At 38.9% G+C, this 19330-nt stretch overlaps 1 protein-coding gene and 1 pseudogene across 1 annotated transcript in view; one reads left to right on the top strand and one right to left on the bottom strand.

Moving 5' to 3' along the window:
- The window catches only part of LOC144615632 (uncharacterized), a 288416-nt gene that overhangs the window by 68794 nt on the left and 200292 nt on the right, over positions 1-19330 (bottom strand). The gene's annotated exons all lie outside the window — the stretch shown is intronic.
- LOC132679149 (large ribosomal subunit protein eL33 pseudogene) lies at positions 15367-16487 on the top strand (annotated as a pseudogene).

Below are 19330 nucleotides of genomic sequence, written 5' to 3'. Positions count from 1 at the left end.
TCATGTTTTCTGCCCATTTCTTCACTGGGTTATTTGTTTTTCAGGTGTGGAGTTTGGGGAGTTCTTTATAGATTTTGGATACTAGCCCTTTGTCCGATATGTCATTTGCAAATATCTTTTCCCATTCTGTTGGTTGCCTTTTAGTTTTGTTGGTTGTTTCCTTTGTTGTGCAGAAGCTTTTTATCTTCATAAGGTCCCAGTAGTTCATTTTTGCTTTTAATTCCCTTGCCTTTGGGGATGTGTCGAGTAAGAGATTGCTACGGCTGAGGTCAGAGAGGTCTTTTCCTGCTTTCTCCTCTAGGGTTTTGATGGTTTCCTGTCTCACATTCAGGTCCTTTATCCATTTTGAGTTTATTTTTGTGAATGGTGTCAGAAAGTGGTCTAGTCTCAATCTTCTGCATGTTGCTGTCCGGTTCTCCCAGCACCATTTGTTAAAGACACTGTCTTTTTTCCATTGGATGTTCTTTCCTGCTTTGTCAAAGATTAGCTGGCCATACGTTTGTGGGTCTAGTTCTGGGGTTTCTGATCTATTCCATTGGTCTATGTGTCTGTTTTTGTGCTAATACCATACTGTCTTGATGATTACAGCTTTGTAGTAGAGGCTAAAGTCTGGGATTGTGATGTCTCGTGCTTTGGTCTTCTTCTTCAAAATTACTTTGGCTATTCGGGGCCTTTTGTGGTTCCATATGAATTTAAGGATTGCTTGTTCTAGTTTCGAGAAGAATGCTGGTGCAATTTTGATTGGGATTGCATTGAATGTGTAGATACCCCTGGGTAGTATTGACATTTTGACAATATTTATTCTTCCAATCCATAAGCAGGGAATGTCTTTCCATTTCTTTGTATCTTCTTCAATTACCTTCATAAGCTTTCTATAGTTTTCAGCATACAGATCTTTTACATCTTTGGTTAGATTTATTCCTAGGTATTTTATGCTTCTTGGGGCAATTGTGAATGGGATCAGTTTCTTTATTTGTCTTTCTGTTGCTTCATTATTAGTGTATAAGAATGCAACTGATTTCTGTACATTGATTTTGTATCCTGCAACTTTGCTAAATTCATGTATCAGTTCTAGCAGACTTCTGGTGGAGTCTATCGGATTTTCCATGTATAGTATCATGTCATCTGCAAAAAGCGAAAGCTTGACTTCATCTTTGCCAATTTTGATGCCTTTGATTTCCTTTTGTTGTCTGATTGCTGAGGCTAGAACTTCCAACACTATGTTAAACAACAGTGGTGAGAGCGGGCATCCCTGTCGTGTTCCTGATCTCAGGGAAAAAACTCTCAGTTTTTCCCCATTGAGGATGATGCTAGCTGTGGGCTTTTCATAAATGGCTTTTATGATCTTTAAGTATGTTCCTTCTATCCCGACTTTCTCAAGGGTTTTTATTAACGGTGCTGAATTTTGTCAAAGGCCTTCTCTGCATCGATTGACAGGATCATATGGTTCTTATCTTTTCTTTTATTAATGTGATGTATCACATTGATTGATTTGCGAATGTTGAACCAGCCCTGCATCCCAGGAATGAATCCCACTTGATCATGGTGAATAATTCTGTTTATATGCCGTTGAATTCGATTTGCTAGTATCTTATTGAGAATTTTTGCAACCATATTCATCAGGGATATTGGCCTGTAGTTCTCTTTTTTTTACTGGGTCTCTGTCTGGTTTGGGAATCAAAGTAATACTGGCTTCATAGAATGAGGCTGGAAGTTTTCCTTCCCTTTCTATTTCTTGGAATAGCTTGAGAAGGATAGGTATTATCTCTGCTTTAAACGATTGGTAGAACTCCCCTGGGAAGCCATCTGGTCCTGGACTCTTATTTGTTGGGAGAGTTTTGATAACCGATTCAATTTCTTCGCTGGTTATGGGTCTGTTCAAGCTTTCTATTTCCTCCTGATTGAGTTTTGGAAGAGTGTGGGTGTTTAGAAATTTGTCCATTTCTTCCAGGTTGTCCAATTTGCTGGCATATAATTTTTCATAGTATTCCCTGATAATTGTTTGTATCTCTGAGGGATTGGTTGTAATCATTCCATTTTCATTCATGATTTTATCTGTTTGGGTCATCTCCCTTTTCTTTTTGAGAAGCCTGGCTAGAGGTTTGTCAATTTTGTTTATTTTTTCAAAAAACCAACTCTTGGTTTCGTTGATCTGCTCTACAGTTTTTTTAGATTCTATATTGTTTATTTCTGCTCTGATCTTTATTATTTCTCTTCTTCTGCTGGGTTTAGGCTGCCTTTGCTGTTCTGCTTCTATTTCCTTTAGGTGTGCTGTTAGATTTTGTATTTGGGATTTTTCTTGTTTCTTGAGATAGGCCTGGATTGCAATGTATTTTCCTCTCAGGACTGCCTTCACTGCGTCCCAAAGCGTCTGGATTGTTGTATTTTCAATTTTGTTTGTTTCCATATATTTTTTAATTTCTTCTCTAATTGCCTGGTTGACCCACTCATTCGTTAGTAGGGTGTTCTTTAACCTCCATGCTTTTGGAGGTTTTCCAGACTTTTTCCTGTGGTTGATTTCAAGCTTCATAGCATTGTGGTCTGAGAGTATGCATGGTATAATTTCAATTCTTGTAAACTTATGAAGGGCTGTTTTCTGACCCAGTATATGATCTATCTTGGAGAATGTTCCATGTGCACTCGAGAAGAAAGTATATTCTGTTGCTTTGGGATGCAGAGTTCTAAATATATCTGTCAAGTCCATCTGATCCAATGTATCATTCAGGGCCCTTGTTTCTTTATTGACTGTGTGTCTAGATGATCTATCCATTTCTGTAAGTGGGGTGTTAAAGTCCCCTGCAATGACCACATTCTTATCAATAAGGTTGTTTGTGTTTATGAGTAATTGTTTTATATATTTGGGGGCTCCCGTATTTGGCGCATAGACATTTATAATTGTTAGCTCTTCCTGATGGATAGACCCTGTAATTATTATATAATGCCCTTCTTCATCTCTTGTTACAGCCTTTAATTTAAAGTCTAGTTTGTCTGATATAAGTATGGCTACTCCAGCTTTCTTTTGGCTTCCAGGAGCATGATAAATAGTTCTCCATCCCCTCACTCTCAATCTGAAGGTGTCCTCAGGTCTAAAATGAGTCTCTTGTAGACAGAAAATAGATGGGTCTTGTTTTTTTATCCATTCTGATAGCCTATGTCTTTTGGTTGGTGCATTTAAGCCATTTACATTCAGTGTTATTATAGAAAGATACGGGTTTAGAGTCATTGTGATGTCTGTATGTTTTATGCTTGTAGCGATGTCTCTGGTATTTTGTCTCACAGGATCCCCCTTAGGATCTCTTGTAGGGCTGGTTTAGTGGTGACGAATTCCTTCAGTTTTTGTTTCTTTGGGAAGACCTTTATCTCTCCTTCTATTCTAAATGACAGACTTGCTGGATAAAGGATTCTCAGCTGCATATTTTTTTTCTGTTCATCACATTGAAGATCTCCTACCAATCCTTTCTGGCCTGCCAAGTTTCAAGAGATCAGTCACGAGTCTTATAGGTCTCCCTTTATATGTGAGGGCACGTTTATCCCTTGCTGCTTTCAGAATTTTCTCTTTATCCTTGTTTTTTGCCAGTTTCACTATGATATGTCGTGCAGAAGATCGATTCAAGTTACGTCTGAAGGGAGTTCTCTGTGCCTCTTGGATTTCAATGCCTTTTTCCTTCCCCAGTTCAGGGAAGTTCTCAGCTATTATTTCTTCAAGTACACCTTCAGCACCTTTCCCTCTCTCTTCCTTCTCTGGGATACAAATTATGCGTATATTATTTCTTTTTAGTGTATCACTTAGTTCTCTAATTTTCCCCTCATACTCCTGGATTTTTTCATCTCTCTTTTTCTCAGCTTCCTCTTTTTCCATAATTTTATCTTCTATTCACCTATTCTCTCCTCTGCCTCTTCAATCCGAGCCGTGGTCGTTTCCATTTTATTTTGCATCTTGTTTAAAGCGTTTTTCAGCTCCTCCTGACTGTTCCTTAGTCCCTTGATCTCTGTGACAATAGATTCTCTGCTGTCCTCTATACTGTTTTCAAGCCCAGCGATTAATTTTATGACTATTATTCTAAATTCACTTTCTGTTATATTATTTAAATCCTTTTTGATCAGTTCATTAGCTGTTGTTATTTCCTGCAGATTCTTTTGAGGGGAATTCTTCCGTTTGGTCATTTTGGATAGTCCCTGGAGTGGTGTGGACCTGCAGGGCACTTCCCCTGTGCTGTGGTGTATAACTGGAGTTGGTGGGCAGGGCTGCAGTCAGACTGATGTCTGCCCCCAGCCCACCGCTAGGGCCACAGTCAGACTGGTGTGTGCCTTCTCTTCCCCTCTCCTAGGGGCGGGATTCACTGTGGGGTGGCGTGGCCCGTCTGGGCTACTTGCACACTGCCAGGCTTGTGGTGCTGGGGATCTGGCGTATTAGCTGGGGTGGGTAGGCAAGGTGCGTGGGGGCAGGAGGGGCAGGCTTAGCTCTCTTCCCCTTAGGTAATCCACTTCAGGAGGTGCCCTGTGGCAGCGGGAGGGAATCAGACCCGCTGCCAGAGGGGTGGCTCCGCAGAAGCACAGCGTTGGGTGTTTGCGTGGAGCAAGCAAGTTCCCTGGCAGGAACTGGTTCCCTTTGGGATTTTGGCTGGGGGATGGGCGAGGGAGATGGCGCTGGCAAGCACCTTTGTTCCCTGCCAAACTGAGCTCTGTCGTCCCGGGGCTCAGCAACTCTCCCTCCCTTTGTCCTCCAGCCTTCCCGCTTTCTGAGCAGAGCTGTTAACTTATGACCTCCCAGATGCTAAGTCCCGCTTACTGTTGGAACACGCTCCGTCCGTCCGGCCCCTCCGCTTTTGCAAGCCGGACTCGGGGGCTCTGCTTGGCCACCGGGCCGCCCCTCCGCCCTGGCTCCCTCCTGCCAGTCCGTGCAGCGCGCACCGCCTCTACGCCCTTCCTACCCTCTTCCGTGGGCCTCTCGTCTGCGCTTGGCTCCGGAGACTCCCTTCTGCTAGTCTTCTGGCAGTTTTCTGGGTTATTTAGGCAGGTGTAGATGGAATCTAAGTGATCAGCAGGACGCGCGGTGAGCCCAGCGTCCTCCTACACCGCCATCTTCTCCCGATCCTCTGGGGTGGCTTATTTTTAATAAGAGGTTTATTCTTTATCTTGGGACTAGCCACTTAAGGAGTTCATTTTCCAATTTTGAGTAAACATATATCCACTCCTCTGAATTAGAGCGTACCTGAGGGATGCTACTATCTGCAACCCCTGTACTCAGAAATTAGTGATAAGGAAAAATAAGGCCAATTTGTAGGACCCAAGAATCTTTTAGAATTAATAAGTATTTAAACCCTAAATCCTACAGTGTGAAATTTTAAAGCAGGGCAATTTTTTCAGGATATATTAAAGCTGCTCACCCCTAAAATAATATGACCATCCAGGCCGGTGACACTAGTTTCATAATAAGATTACAGGGGAAGAGTTGATTTCTGAATAGTGTATTTCTAATGCTGGAAAACCTTCAGGGTCCAGCCAGTCTGGTGGGGTGACTAGGAACAATGAGGAAAAATGGCTAACCGTGATGAGTATACTAAAGAGCTGTGGTCCTGGGAGAAATAGTGTATAGGCTCTTAGGCAGTGCTTAGCACTTGGTGGTGGTGATGGGGGGTTCAGGGGGATGGGTGGAGCTCAAGCTTTCCCCACAGAAACACACATCTGGACAAGTGTCCATGGGGCCATACAAACTCAGCATCAACAGTGACACCTTGATTGAGTTCTCAGGTTCCTGGAACAATATGGCAAAGGAGACTGTGGTCCTCATGCAAATGCCAGATACCCTGCTAGTAGAGAGTTCATGGGTCAAGGAAGTACATATAATAATAAGAGAAGTGACTGTATTTGTTTTGTAAATTTCAGAAGCAGGCAACATTGATCACACACACAATTTTGACTCTTCAGTAGTCCTCAGTATTATTTTTTAGACATGACTGAGACTATCATTGACTATAATTATTGGCTTCAACAACTATTGAGGCATGAATTCTATATATGATCACATAATTTATGGTATAATATACCAGTTGATTCAAATGAATCAATATTGGTAAAGACTGGAAATGTGCCAATACCTAGTAAGTTCTATATAAGCATTTGCTGTTATTTGCTACACTTGTTTGTTCATGCTGTTATGAGTTTGAAGAAAACTGCCCACAATGCTCAATTAAGTCTTTGATGTGTTTTAAAACAGAAAGTCATAGAAAACCATCCATTGTGTTCTACTTTGCATGTACTGGTGAATACTTTTATGACTGATACAAGTGGAATTGAATGTGATATATATTCTGATACCTCAATAACACTTAAAAAAATTTCATTCCATGAATTATTTGATAACAGGCATTGAGAAAAGGACAAAAGATTTTTAAATGATTACCTAGGCCACTTATATTTTTTAAATGCACTAAAAATGTGTAGGAGGAGCAAGAAGCAAGCTTCTTACAAATCTTAAATAACTTACACCAGAAAAATAAAATCATCTTTGGACTATTACACATATGAAGCATCTGTAAGTGTCCTAAATGGTTGTAACATCTCTGGTTCTAGATAAAGGGTTTTATAATTTACTGAAGTCCTAAAATGTCATTCACGGACTTAGTTTTTAAATGTATTTCCACTGACAGAAGACAATTATTTCTCAGCAGTTTCTAAATGTTTGGTACTTTTAAGTAAGGTCTGGTCTAGTTATTTTAAAACACTACTCCAGTTGGGGCACCTGGGTGGCTCAGTTAAGCATTTCACTTCAGCTCGGGTCATGATCTCACAGTTCATTGAGTTTGAGCCCCAAGTCAAGCTCTATGCTGACAGCTCAGAGCCTGGAGCCTGCTTCAGATTCTGTTGTCTCTCTCTCTGCACCCCCCTTAAAAATAAACATTAAAAAAATTACAAATAAATAAATAAATAAAATGCTATTCCAATCTAAGAAAAATAGTCCTGGCGTATTAGAGATTCTTAGAGCCATATACACAAAAAGAAATGTTCAGTAACCAACTTAATTTAAAATATTTTTATTTTTATTAACTAAAAAATATGTTTTGCTATTACCGTAGCTTGTCTTCGATCTGAATTTATAAGGTTGATCATAAAACTGCAGTCCACACACAGGGTATAAGATGATATCTAAATAATAATTGGTAATATATACTTGATAATGAAGAAACATTCCTAGAGTGCTCCTGGGTGGCTCAGTCTGTTAAGCTTCTGACTCCAGCTCAGGTCATGATCTCACGGTTTGTGAGTTTAAGCCCCATGTCAGGCTCTGTGCTGAGAGCTCAGAGCCTGGAGCCTGCTTGGGATTCTGTGACTCCTTCTCTCTCTGCCCCTCCTCTGTTCTGCTCAGTCTCTCTCTGTCTCTCAAAAATGAATAAATGTTTTTAAAAAATTTTAAAGAAACATTCCCAACTAATATAAAATTAAATTTATCTTCCTTCCATGAAAATATGAATTTCTACCAAGAAGAAGAATGTTACTAAAATGAATAAGCAATTCTTTTTTTTAAGTTTATTTATTTATTTTAGAGAGAGAGAGAGAGAGAAGGGAAGGTGTAGAGAGAGGGAGAGAGAGAATCCCAAGCAGGCTCCATGCTGTCAGTGCAGAGCCGGATGCAGGACTGGAACTCACGAGCCATGAGATCATGACCTGAGCCAAAACCAAGAGTCAGAAGCTTAACTGACTGAGCCACCCAGGCGCCCCTCACACAGCTAAATTTCTAAAATGATAATCTGATCATGCCTCTTTCCTGCTTCTAGCACATCACTAGATTCCAATTCCCTACCAACTAAAGTCCAAATTCTTCAGAACTACATGGGGAGTCTATCATGATACGGATGGATGGACTGAATTTCCAAACTTACCTCTGCTACTCTTCTCACACTTTATGCTCTAGCAATTCAGAACAGCTTACAGCATCTCAAGAATACCATATTTCTTACATATCCACATCATCGAGCATCTCCTGTTACTTACAAATCATGTTGCCTCTCCTGAAGTGCTCACCTTTACATGTTCCGGTCCCAAGCCACCCTCATATATACACCTGTTTTCTGTCTGGATCATTCCTTTTCCAACTGCAATATCCAGTTCAAAAGCTGCCTCTTTCCAAAAGGCTTTCCTGTCACCTGGCTTCTGTTAATTCAGAGGAGAAAGAATCACTCCCTGCTCTATGCAATCTTTGTTTCCTCTACATGTGCTAATGAGTATGTTCTCTCTCCTGCATTAGAATATGAGCTTCCTGCAGGCAGAGCCTGTGCCTGATTTGTATTTACCCCAGGACTTAGCCTAGGAGCACGAGGAGGCACTCTGTCCTGTGTCTGCTTGAATGGCTAGATTCAAGGGAAACTTTACAGCATATTTTCTTGCCTTGTTGGCTTCAAAGTCACAAAAGAACCCTGAACCATCAGCAGGCTCTGTTGTTCTGTATGAAAAGGGCTTTATCAATACTGAGTCATTTAACAAAGAAGCTCTTTCTGAAAATATCTGAACCATCTTCACTTATTTAAATTTCCAGAAACTTACAGTAGCAAGCTTTCCAGTCGCCTCTGAGCAAATTACACAACCTAATTCCATTTCTGAACTTTTATAATTTCTAAGGGCAGACACGAGGAGAGAAATACAAATGCTTCTTCAGATAAAGGTTGTGAGCCTGCTTTAAATCACTTAGAAGCTCTGCTCTATGGGGCAAAAAATCATAATGAAACTAAATATTTTTACCAAGAATGGAATTTCTAAGATACTACATCCTTCAAAGTGACAACATAATGGCAAATTATGACCCGCCAAACTCAGAGGAGCAACATTATGTCTGAAGAAATACAGACAAAATCAGTGCTAAGCAGTGAGACTTTTTCATGGAAAATTAACAAGGTAATCACTGAGGCTTCTGGGTGCTGAATCCCTTAGTACCTGATGGAGGACCAATACTAGAGAGGAGCAGTGAATCATCTTAGAATGCTCTAAGCCAACCATGAGTTGATGTATCACGACAGGGGTCGTCAAAAACCAATAAGCAGATGTTTATGTATATGCTGAGGACTGCAGGAGGAAGGTCTTGTGAATAATACCCAAGTGATATAAAACCTAATCCCTGCCTTCAAGGAGTTTATAGTCTGGAAAGGGAAATGGGGCTTAAACAGACAAAATCACATAACATGCAAATAATGTGATTTTCAAACACAATGCAAGGTAATAAAGGATGAAGTTTCTGCTTGACTTATTCCACCAACATTGATTGAGTATAACTGAATACCTAGTACTTGGCCTCAGAGTGATACAGACAATAGGAACAAGGAGATTTCAAAGGAAGGAGATGTCTATACATTCATCTGTTGTCAGAAAACTGCAAGGAGAGATGTGAACTGAGTATTCAGAGGCAGGTAATATTTAGATTTGCAGAGAAAAAGAGAAATGGCCCAAGGTGGGGAAATGGGTGGGAATTAAAACACATTACCAGGTGACATTTTTAATTTTTATTCAAATTTTTTTAAAATTTTTTAATGTTTATTTATTTTTGAGAGACAAAGAGAGACAGAGCATGAGCAGGGGAGGGACAGAGAGAAAGGGAGACAGAATCTGAAGCAGGCTCCAGGCTCTGAGCTGTCAGAACAGAGCCCGATATGGGGCTCGAACCCACGAACTGAGAAATCATGACCTGAGCTGGAGTCAGACGCTCAACTGACTGAGCCACTCAGGCGCCCCAATTTTTATTCAAATTTTATAATGACCTATGGTTTGAGGTGTTTCAAGTCCTTCACTTGTGCATATATACACCATGCAACTCTCCTTTCCTTCATGCTTAACACTGATTCCTTCACATTACCGTGTTCTATAATTCTACACACTTTCTTGCCTCTTTAACAACAGAAAAAGGACAGAAGAAATCTTTCCTGAATTGAGAGAAGATGCACTCTATAAATGACTTGTGTGTTCATGGAGTATATGAAGAGAGACGGATACACAAAAAAACCCTGGTTTATTTGCTGAAAATTTTAAACATCCCCTGTGGCTAATAGGCTCATCTAATAAACATATTCAACACTTCAATAAACAGCATGTATTTCTTCTTGCTTCTTGGCAATTGCTTTCATCCAACTTGCTCAAAGCTCTTCAAAGACAGGGAGCCAGATTTTCCACAAGTCACTCCCTGGAGGTAATTTGGCTGGTTAAGGAGGCACATTAATTCTTTCAGGCCACAAAGGGCCATTTATTGAATACAGAGTGAAAAACCAAAAGAGAAACAAAATTCCTCTGAGCCCCAAAGATGGGTGAGAACTCTTCTCTGGGCCTTTGGGGAACATCATACTCCCTAAAGCACGTTGATTATCAGCACAGAGGAAGTAGAATTCTGCATCTGGTTTTAATAAATCCAAGGAGAATGTCCACCAATGACTGACACTCTTATTCTGAAGTAAATTATTTCTTCACTATTTAAATGTGTATAAGAAAAACTTTCAGGATCGCCTAGGTGACTCACTCGGTTAGGCATGTGACTCTTGATTTTGGTTCAGGTCATGACCTCACAAGTTCATGAGATCAAGCCCATGTCAGGCTCTGCACTGATAGCATGGAGCCTGCTTGGGATTCTTGTTCTCCCTCTTTCTCTGCCCCCTCACACTTGTCCTCTCTCTCCCTCCCTCTCTCTCTCTCTCTGAAAATAAACATTTAAAAAAAAATAAAATAAAAATTTCCATCTATGACTGTAACTGTAGCAGCCATTCAAAAACATCAACAATAAAGATGAATTAACACAACTTCAATGTGAAATTGTACCCAAAGTTTAGAGATAATAATTTTTTTGTTAATTGTATTGTTCCTACACTTAGATATTATTTTGCCTTGCTTAAATATAAGGCAGTTTGCAAAGATGATGACCTACCCCAAAGGCCTCCTAGAGACATGTCAAGGGTTTAGAGACTTATTCAATTCTGATCTTGAAAGCACCTTGGAGTATCATTTAGCCTTGAGAAAGCAGATCCAGACAAGTACACACTGAGAGAATAAAAAATTAAGATCCTCTTCTCCAGCTGGATTTGTGCATAACTCCTGCTAAAGCCAGGGCAAATTTGAATCATAATGAGAAGATCATGTCCTTCAACTAGTTTCTGGGGGCAGAAAAACATTAAGATTTATGCTTCATCCTAGACCCCTACTCTTGTCTTGTCAGGTCTATTTTTAAATCTCAAATCATTAGAAAATGACTATTAAGAATTTTTGCACTTAATTCTTTCAAATATTTATAAGCATTGTTGAAACCACGTGTACTAGGGAAAATATAGAGAAAATGATGGGTTTGCACCTACTTTTTGTGATTTGTGATTCCACAAGATTTTGTTTTCAAAAATCACTTTGAGCTTCTTAGAATTAAGCTGTTCCATTTTGGAAAACACAATTTTATCAAAATAACCAGTGATAAGACTCACCATTTATTTTCTATAAAACTGTTTAAAAGACATCTACAAATTAGGATTATCCAGTATATCATTAGATTATGATGAGGAAAACATAATCTAACACAGCCATCTCAATAGAAGGTAGCCACTTACAGAGATGTGGGAAGAGATGAAAACAAGAAAAGTAAAGGTAACCAGAAACTAACAACAGCAGGAAGTTGCTACCATTTTTAGGGCAAGTGAGCAAATAGAGCAGATGGTGTTATCAGAGGCAAGGAGGGAAAGCCTGCCCACAGGAGCTGGAACCAGGCAAAAGCCACTAGGAGGGAGTGCCTTTCTGACTGGATCTAGAACCATGGAGGAGATGCAGCCACTATCTTAAACATCCCCAGAAGCACCACCAGCTTCTTCCCAACTCCTCCTGCCAATGTTCTGGCAATTCCTCCCTTTGTTTAAAGCTAATCGGAAACCAGTGGGCAATGTGGTTTACAGAAATTGGGACCCTTGTGAACCAGGTCAGTGTAGAAGAAGAAAGGGGAATGGATCTGAGCTTAACAGGCAAATGTTTAGCACAGTGTATCCTGTTTGCTCTCCAGCATCCATCCTCATGCTCCACTTGTATTTAAGTTTCCTATAACAGGAACTACTTATATATGCCTGTCATGGCACAACATCCTTCATACGAACTAAGCTACCCTCACCTTCTCCAGAGAGGGATAGAACGTCTCCATCAGTGTTGATTTCTCATCTAACTCAGTCGAAATCCTACCAGGGTATTCTGTACTGAAAAACTAATGAAAGAATTAAGGACAACACTCTTTATGCGAAAGAGTAGATGAAGGGAAAAGAGGAAAAGAGAAATGTGTGGTTAGTATTGTCCATGTCCTTCAGCCAAACACCGCCAGTTGAACAAGGTGAATAAGTTGGGTTTATTACTTGCTGCATTGAGGGAGAACTAGGATGAGGATAAATCCATAACTGAAAAAGTAGCAGCAGTCACTCTTACTATGTGGGAGAAGGGGACATTTGGTGGTTTGTGGCTTGATTAGTGTTCTTCCTTTTGTCTCATTGGATTATGGTCTCAGAGTCACCATGTCCGACATTAATTTTCTGTGAGATTATGTCCAATAGGAGAAAAACATGGCTTACTTAGGAGCATCAGACCAGTTACCAGATGTCAGGAGCTGCTTTTTGTCTTTCTCAATATACACAGAACTTATATTCATAATATATTTTTAAATATGTAAGTAAAATATGTATTTATATGTAATATACATAATACACATCTTTTCTGTTCTTCCTTCTAGTAACGGATCATCATGAGTGGTAATTAATATTTTAACACATCCTTCTTCTAACACATATTCCATGTTCCCCTTGACCTTAGCCACCACCTTGGCAGTAGAGATTCTCCACCTGACGCAGTGACCTAGACATTATTCTCTGCAGAAGCTAAGCCTTTGGTAGTCCAGCCTTTATTGGCTTGTCCTAACCTCCCATAAACTTTCACTATTAAAGTCCCCAGTGAATCTTCTAAGTCCCATCTCAAGAGCAATCCAATTTTCCTTTGTCAACTGGAATCAGGCATGTCAACCAGGTTAGTAACCTCTTTATCTATCTATTATATTGGTTCAGTGGTATGAGGAGCCCTAGATGGCCAGGTGTTAATCTAAACTGTAATTCAACTCAAGAAAACCATCTTTACACCACCCCACCCCCCTGCCCACAACTCCAGTAGTTGTGAGAGTAGCCTACTTTCCTGGTAACAAGATCCTCTGAAACATCTAAACCCAAGGCTGTAGGAATGAGAGCAAAAATCATTAGATAAATGATGAGATTTATAATGAGATAAAAATCATGAGGGAGGGAGGAGTTCTTAGCTATAATAATGAAAGGAACCATTCCTAAGCCTCTTTCTTTGACTATGGGAGATTTGGCTATGGGAGAAGGAGCACTGGATATTAGATACCAATTCAAAGCACAGATGGCATCTTGTAGGACAGCATCACCAACTCATGGTGTATCATACCACAGTTGGAGACATACTGGGTTTTTAGTAAGCCAGTTCACAGTTCAACAATGCCAAGTTTTTCTGGATGACAAGGTAGATGTATGACTGGAGGATTCTGTGGCCCACTGGCTCACTTCTGCTGTGAATGATTTCCTTGGTCACATACGCTATTGTATGAGATAACTTTATTCTGAATAAGTCATTCCATGAGTCCACCAATGGTGTACTGTCAGAAGTATTTTTCAGAGAAGCTGAATGAAGTGCATGAGGAACTCTTTGCACTATTTTTGTAATTTTTTTGTTAAGTCTGAAATTAATTCAAAATTAAAAGTTTAGAAAAGAAAGGTTAAGTAGAAGAAGAGGAGTTGTTCCCATTAACAAGGAGACTCAGGAGGAAATAGAATTCAATGTTTATCAGATTCAAGGAGAAATATGCTATATTAATCAAAACTGCATACCTTCTTTATGTTCAAAATAAGTAATTGTTAAATACACTGATATACCATAGCATTTCAACTTATTTGAAATTGCTTTGAATTACTAACATTTTTTCCCCCATCAGGCCTATATGTTTAATATTTTTTTTCTTTTTTTTATTTGGTTTATTTCTTTTATTACCAGGGCAACATCTTCTCTATAGATTTTGTTCTACAAGCATGTTTTTCTTAAACTTTTGAGAAGGATTTTTTTTTTTGACAGGGGCACATATTTTCCAAAAGAGCTTAAAATTTAAATACAAAAACAAACCCACTCATTGCTAATAAATTCTGAAGGAATTTGTATTCTTTTCTTTTTTCTTTCTTTCTTTCTTCCTTCCTTCCTTCCTTCCTTCCTTCTTTATATTTTTTACAGTTAGCTGCATTTCAGCTGCTTGTCTGATTGTTCTCTGGGTTGGTAATCTGCCCTGTCACTTCAACTTGAAACTTGAATCTGCTCTACCCACTAAAAAGCACTCACTGGATAAACCAGTGTGCAGTACCTATGCTGTGTTATATTTTTATTTTCACACAAGGCACCATCTCCTTTGGCAGAGGGAGAAACACTTTTTATTTTTGTCCAGCCATGAAAAAACTTACACTTAGATACCTGAATTAACTGGTTCCATATTTCTAATTTATTCTAATCACAATTTATCATCTTCCATTGGCTGGTACCTGGAATAACCACCCAACTGACTACTCCTTAGTTTGGCATTAGTGAGAAAAGACTCTAACTATGAGACTGGAACAGTCCAGTCCTTGACACCATTTGCCCATTTAAAAAAATATATGGCAGCACCCAACTTGTGTTCACTTGAGGTTCCTTGACAATCCAATTCTTAAGCCACAACAGGATAATTGGTGAGTGACAAGGAAGGCAGAACAAGAAAGCCAAGATGACCAAATGATGAAACAGCCGGCAAACAGTGCTAAATGCACTGAGGACTTTAGATTTGCACTTGATACACTGAAGAGCCAGGAAAGGACATGAGGCAGGGGAATAGTTTGTTTGGCATTTTCAAAATTTATTAAAAATTACAAGGTTCTTTTCAATATGCAGGTATACGTGAGAAGTTAAGTCTCTGTCATTCAAACTTGCTGCGAGCTATTTTGATCTGATAAACAGAGGGCAGTTGGAGAGGACTTTGTTTTAAGGAGGTGAAGATGGACAGTGCCCCAAATAGATTTTGTCTAGAGCCTGCTGTCTACAGCATATCATGCCGGAAAATTGTTTCCAGTCACCTGCAGCACTAGCTAGAAGTTGTATATGTCTATGAATTTAAGGCCAGTATGCACAATGTTGCCCTAGGATATGGTCCTAAGACCACTATCTTGACTTCATTTTTTAATTAAATTAATTTGGGGATTAGACTTATTGGAATCTGATTCAATCAAAAATATTATGAGTGAGGGGCCCTAGGCATACAACCTGGCTCAGAACAATACCTAATCTGACCTGCTCATACTACCTCTTCAAGAGTAAACCCTTCCCTGATATAAAAAATATATTACCAGTGTACTTTTAAAAGCAGGATTTCAAAGAACAAAGCCAGAACCTGTGTAAGCCAGATCTGATGTCTTTTCAAACAGTCACTTTGCTGAACTTTAAGAAAGATTAACTTAACTTAAATTTTATTTAATTTGATTTATAATTTTTAAAAATTGGGGGGAAGCGCCTGGGTGGCTCAGTCAGTTGAGCTACGGCTCAGGTCATGATCTCATGGTTCATGAGTTTGAGCCCTACATAGTGCTTTGCACTGAGAGCAAAGAGCCTGCTTTGGATTCTCTGTCTCCCTCTCTCTTTCTGCTCCTCCCCTGCTCACGTATGTGCTCACTCTCATGCTCTATCTCTCTCAAAAATAAAATTTAAAAAATATACACACACACATATTGTGTGTATATTTTTAGCCTTTCTCTTTCTGTCATCTTGGAGCCTGTGGAGGCCTTCTGGGAACAAGACTCTTAAAACAACAAATATGTCCAGAAGGCTGTGGTTCAAGGCCATTTTTGCTGGCTATAAGAGGGCCTCCAGAACCAGAAGGAGCAATTTTACTCTTAAAATTGAAGGTATTTATGCTCTAGATGAAACCGAATTCTACCTAGGCAAGAGATGTGCTTATGTGTACAAAGCAAAGAACAACACAGTGACTCCTAGTGGCAAACCAGATGAAACTGGAGTAATCTGGAGAAAAGTAATTCATGCTCATGGAAACAGTGGCATGGTTCATGCCAATTTCCGAAGCAACTTTCCTGCTAAAGACATTGGCCACAGAATCCATGTGATGCTGTATCCTTCAAGGATTTAACTTACTGAAGAGTAAATAAATAAATGTGTAGATCTGCTCTTATTAAAAACAGTTTGCTTTGGGGTATCCGGGTGGCTCAGTCAGTTAAGCGTCCAACTTCAGCTCAAGTCATGATCTCGGGTTTGTGACTTCAAGCCCCAAGTCGGGCTCTGTGCTGACAGCTCAGAGCTTGGAGCCTGCTTCAGATTCTGCGTCTCCCTCTCTCTCTGCCCCTACCCCCCTCGCATTCTCTCTCTCTCTCTCTCAAAAATAAACATCAAAAACAAAAAGGTTTTTTTTTTAATTTACTTCCTACACATCATTTCCTGAAAAAAACCAAAATGTCTCTGTGATACCTTTATAAGCAACTCTAATTTTGAACTGATAATTTGTGCATCCACATTATGCCCAGGAAAGCATGAATCATATAGATCCCATTATGTGATTATGCAAATGCACACTAAATATACAATTACAAGCATATATGGGCAGTGAAATTTAATTAATTATTATGACTTAGCTCACTTGCCCAACGTAGTTTTATTAACTAACAGTCCACAGATGTGTTTCCTCTCTTGATTCATTTACATTTTAATACCATGTAGAAATGATAAATTATCGTAACAGCAGATGATAAAAACAGATGGAATTAACATAATTGAACCCAAGATCATTTACATAGGTTTGAATTGAACAGTTTGTGTATTTAAGTCAGTATTAAATGCTTTATTCTTGTATGGTGGCTATTTAGGAAGAATTTCACAAACACATACACGCAGACATTAAAACCAGCCAAGGACATTTAAAAATGCATATTTAAAGGCTATTAAATAGCTTTTAAAGTGATGAGCAATCACTAATTATACTTAAAGGTATAAATATGAAAAGAAAAATGCGATCAAAAGGATCGACAGAGTAACACAGAGGTTATAAAAATTATCAGTAAACACTAATGCTAAGTGAAATGAACATTTGACAAATTACTAGGTATCACTGAAAATCTCAGCCACTTATAGATTACATTGTCCCCTGGAGGGCTGCATTCTAAACTTAAATAATTGATGATCTTTCTAAAGACAAAATCTAAAACCATAGGAATCACTTCATTCCATTCCAAAATAGTATTTGTATGTTTGTGTGTATGCATCCACAAGTCTTTTAATGGGCATATATCTGAATTGACATACAAAACTATTACTCCCGTTTCTTTGAAATCCCATCAAATAAAATTGCAATTACATTAAAAAGTCAATATTTGGGTCATCAAATTTCTCCAATGTCAAAAAAGAAAACTTGTTCCTATTTGTCAAAAAAATCATTACAGGAATAGCATAGAACATGAACTGGTTACCAGATAATAACTGCTCAGTGGTCCATGGAGAGCCTTCCTTCCCTCATTTATATCATGATATTCCTGGCAGAATCCTCCTTTGGTGGGAAATAGAGGATTATAAATGTGTGGACTTCACATTACCTTCACTTTCCTCGAATAGTTTTTTTTAACCGTAATTCATCTCTCAGGGGGTATCTTCAACCTTAACACTTTACTTCTAGCTTTATGTGCATGGTGCTAAAAGAAAGAGCCTAAAATTGTGTGAATAAGAAAAGACCACTTCCAAAAATTGAATTATTGTATAGCCAAATATGGGAAAAAAATTTAAAACATTGGGGTAAGTATTTCTATTCAGAGCTTCATCTTGCCATACTGCAGAAAATGACTTTTTTTTATCCCAGGATTGCCTTTAGGATTCAGAGATATTTGAGATCTGGGTTTACCCCTTCAGGTTAAAAAGGCCAAGTGTGTCTGCCATGAAGTCATTAAGGCTAATCAATACTGAAACACCAGTAGAAGTGGGCCTCCAAAGCTATACCATCTAGGGAAGAAGGGGAGGAGCCAGAGATGAGTCAACTGCAAAGGATTAAGATACAGTTTCATCAGAAGAAACATGACTAAAATGGGTGAGAATCAACCACTTGGCTGTCCACAGACAGGGATTTTTTGTTTTATTTTGAAACTTCCAAGAAATTATAAAGCTAAGTAGGTACAGTAGAATAGTCTCACTAGAAAGAGAATAAAATCACATAGTGTTCCTCGGCACAGTCATCATTTGTGCTTGATGTAAGTATAGTAGCTTATTTCTTATTTCTAATTAGATTTCTGAAATAAAAAGATACAATGCCACACCTCTCTCCATACCCACACCTCAAATCTGCATTCACTGCCCTTGTAAGCCCTTCCTTCACCATTTTTATATTCTCAGGGTCATCAAGGAGCCTCTTCAATGGTTAAAAATAAAATAACTGTATTTATAAACATAAAATGGCTAGTTAACTAGCTAACTTAGAACCTCATGAACAACTTAAAACCTAGTAATTTCTATGCTTTATATTTAACCCACATTGTTGGCAAATATGTGTTTATTAGCTTATCTTTCCTGGAATAACCATAAGAAGGTCTTAAAATCCTGATAAAGTTTTCTGGGAATTAGAACACTTTTCAGTGTTATATACTATTAAGCCACTTTTATTGGTAGCTATGAAAATTTTATACCTTCATAAATAAAAAATATTTTTATAACATCAAGTCCTTACTCTCTACAGTAATATTTGAGTTCTAGAAACTTTGATACCCATAGTGAAGAAAGGAAGTTACATTTGATGGTGATACCACACCACATCTGTGCCAATGCTCAAGAGCTGGGCGAAGACCTCCAACCGATGGCTAATACGACTGCATTGACTGCTCTGCAGAGGATCATGAATCACATTCTATCTATACTGTTAATCCTGCCTGCATTTGCAGTAACAATTGCCATCCCCACTTTACCATTCTAAGTGTGCTCAAAATGGTTTCACTGTCAACCATGGAAAACACTACCTTGCAAATTCACTGTTCACAGGTATATTTCCAAACCTTTTAATGAAGCAAATGAATTATCTCTATCACAGAATCCTTCATTCACAGAAGTTTAAAATACCGGTGTTGCAGCACCTCTAAACATGTAATTCAAAACCTTGGTTGCTGTGGGAGGCTCCAGTAGTCAAGCAATCAGACTGCAGATTATATTGCATATACAGCTTCTCTTGAGCTCCATAGGTTTAATAACTCTGATAATTGGTCCTAATTTGTTTTGTGGCTGTTTT

The sequence above is a fragment of the Panthera onca genome, chromosome A2 (genome assembly GCF_046562875.1).
Source record: "Panthera onca isolate mPanOnc1 chromosome A2, mPanOnc1 haplotype 2, whole genome shotgun sequence".
Classification (NCBI taxonomy): Eukaryota; Metazoa; Chordata; class Mammalia; order Carnivora; family Felidae; genus Panthera; species Panthera onca.
Note: the sequence above shows the minus strand (reverse complement) of the source record. Positions and strands in the feature narration are given on the sequence as shown.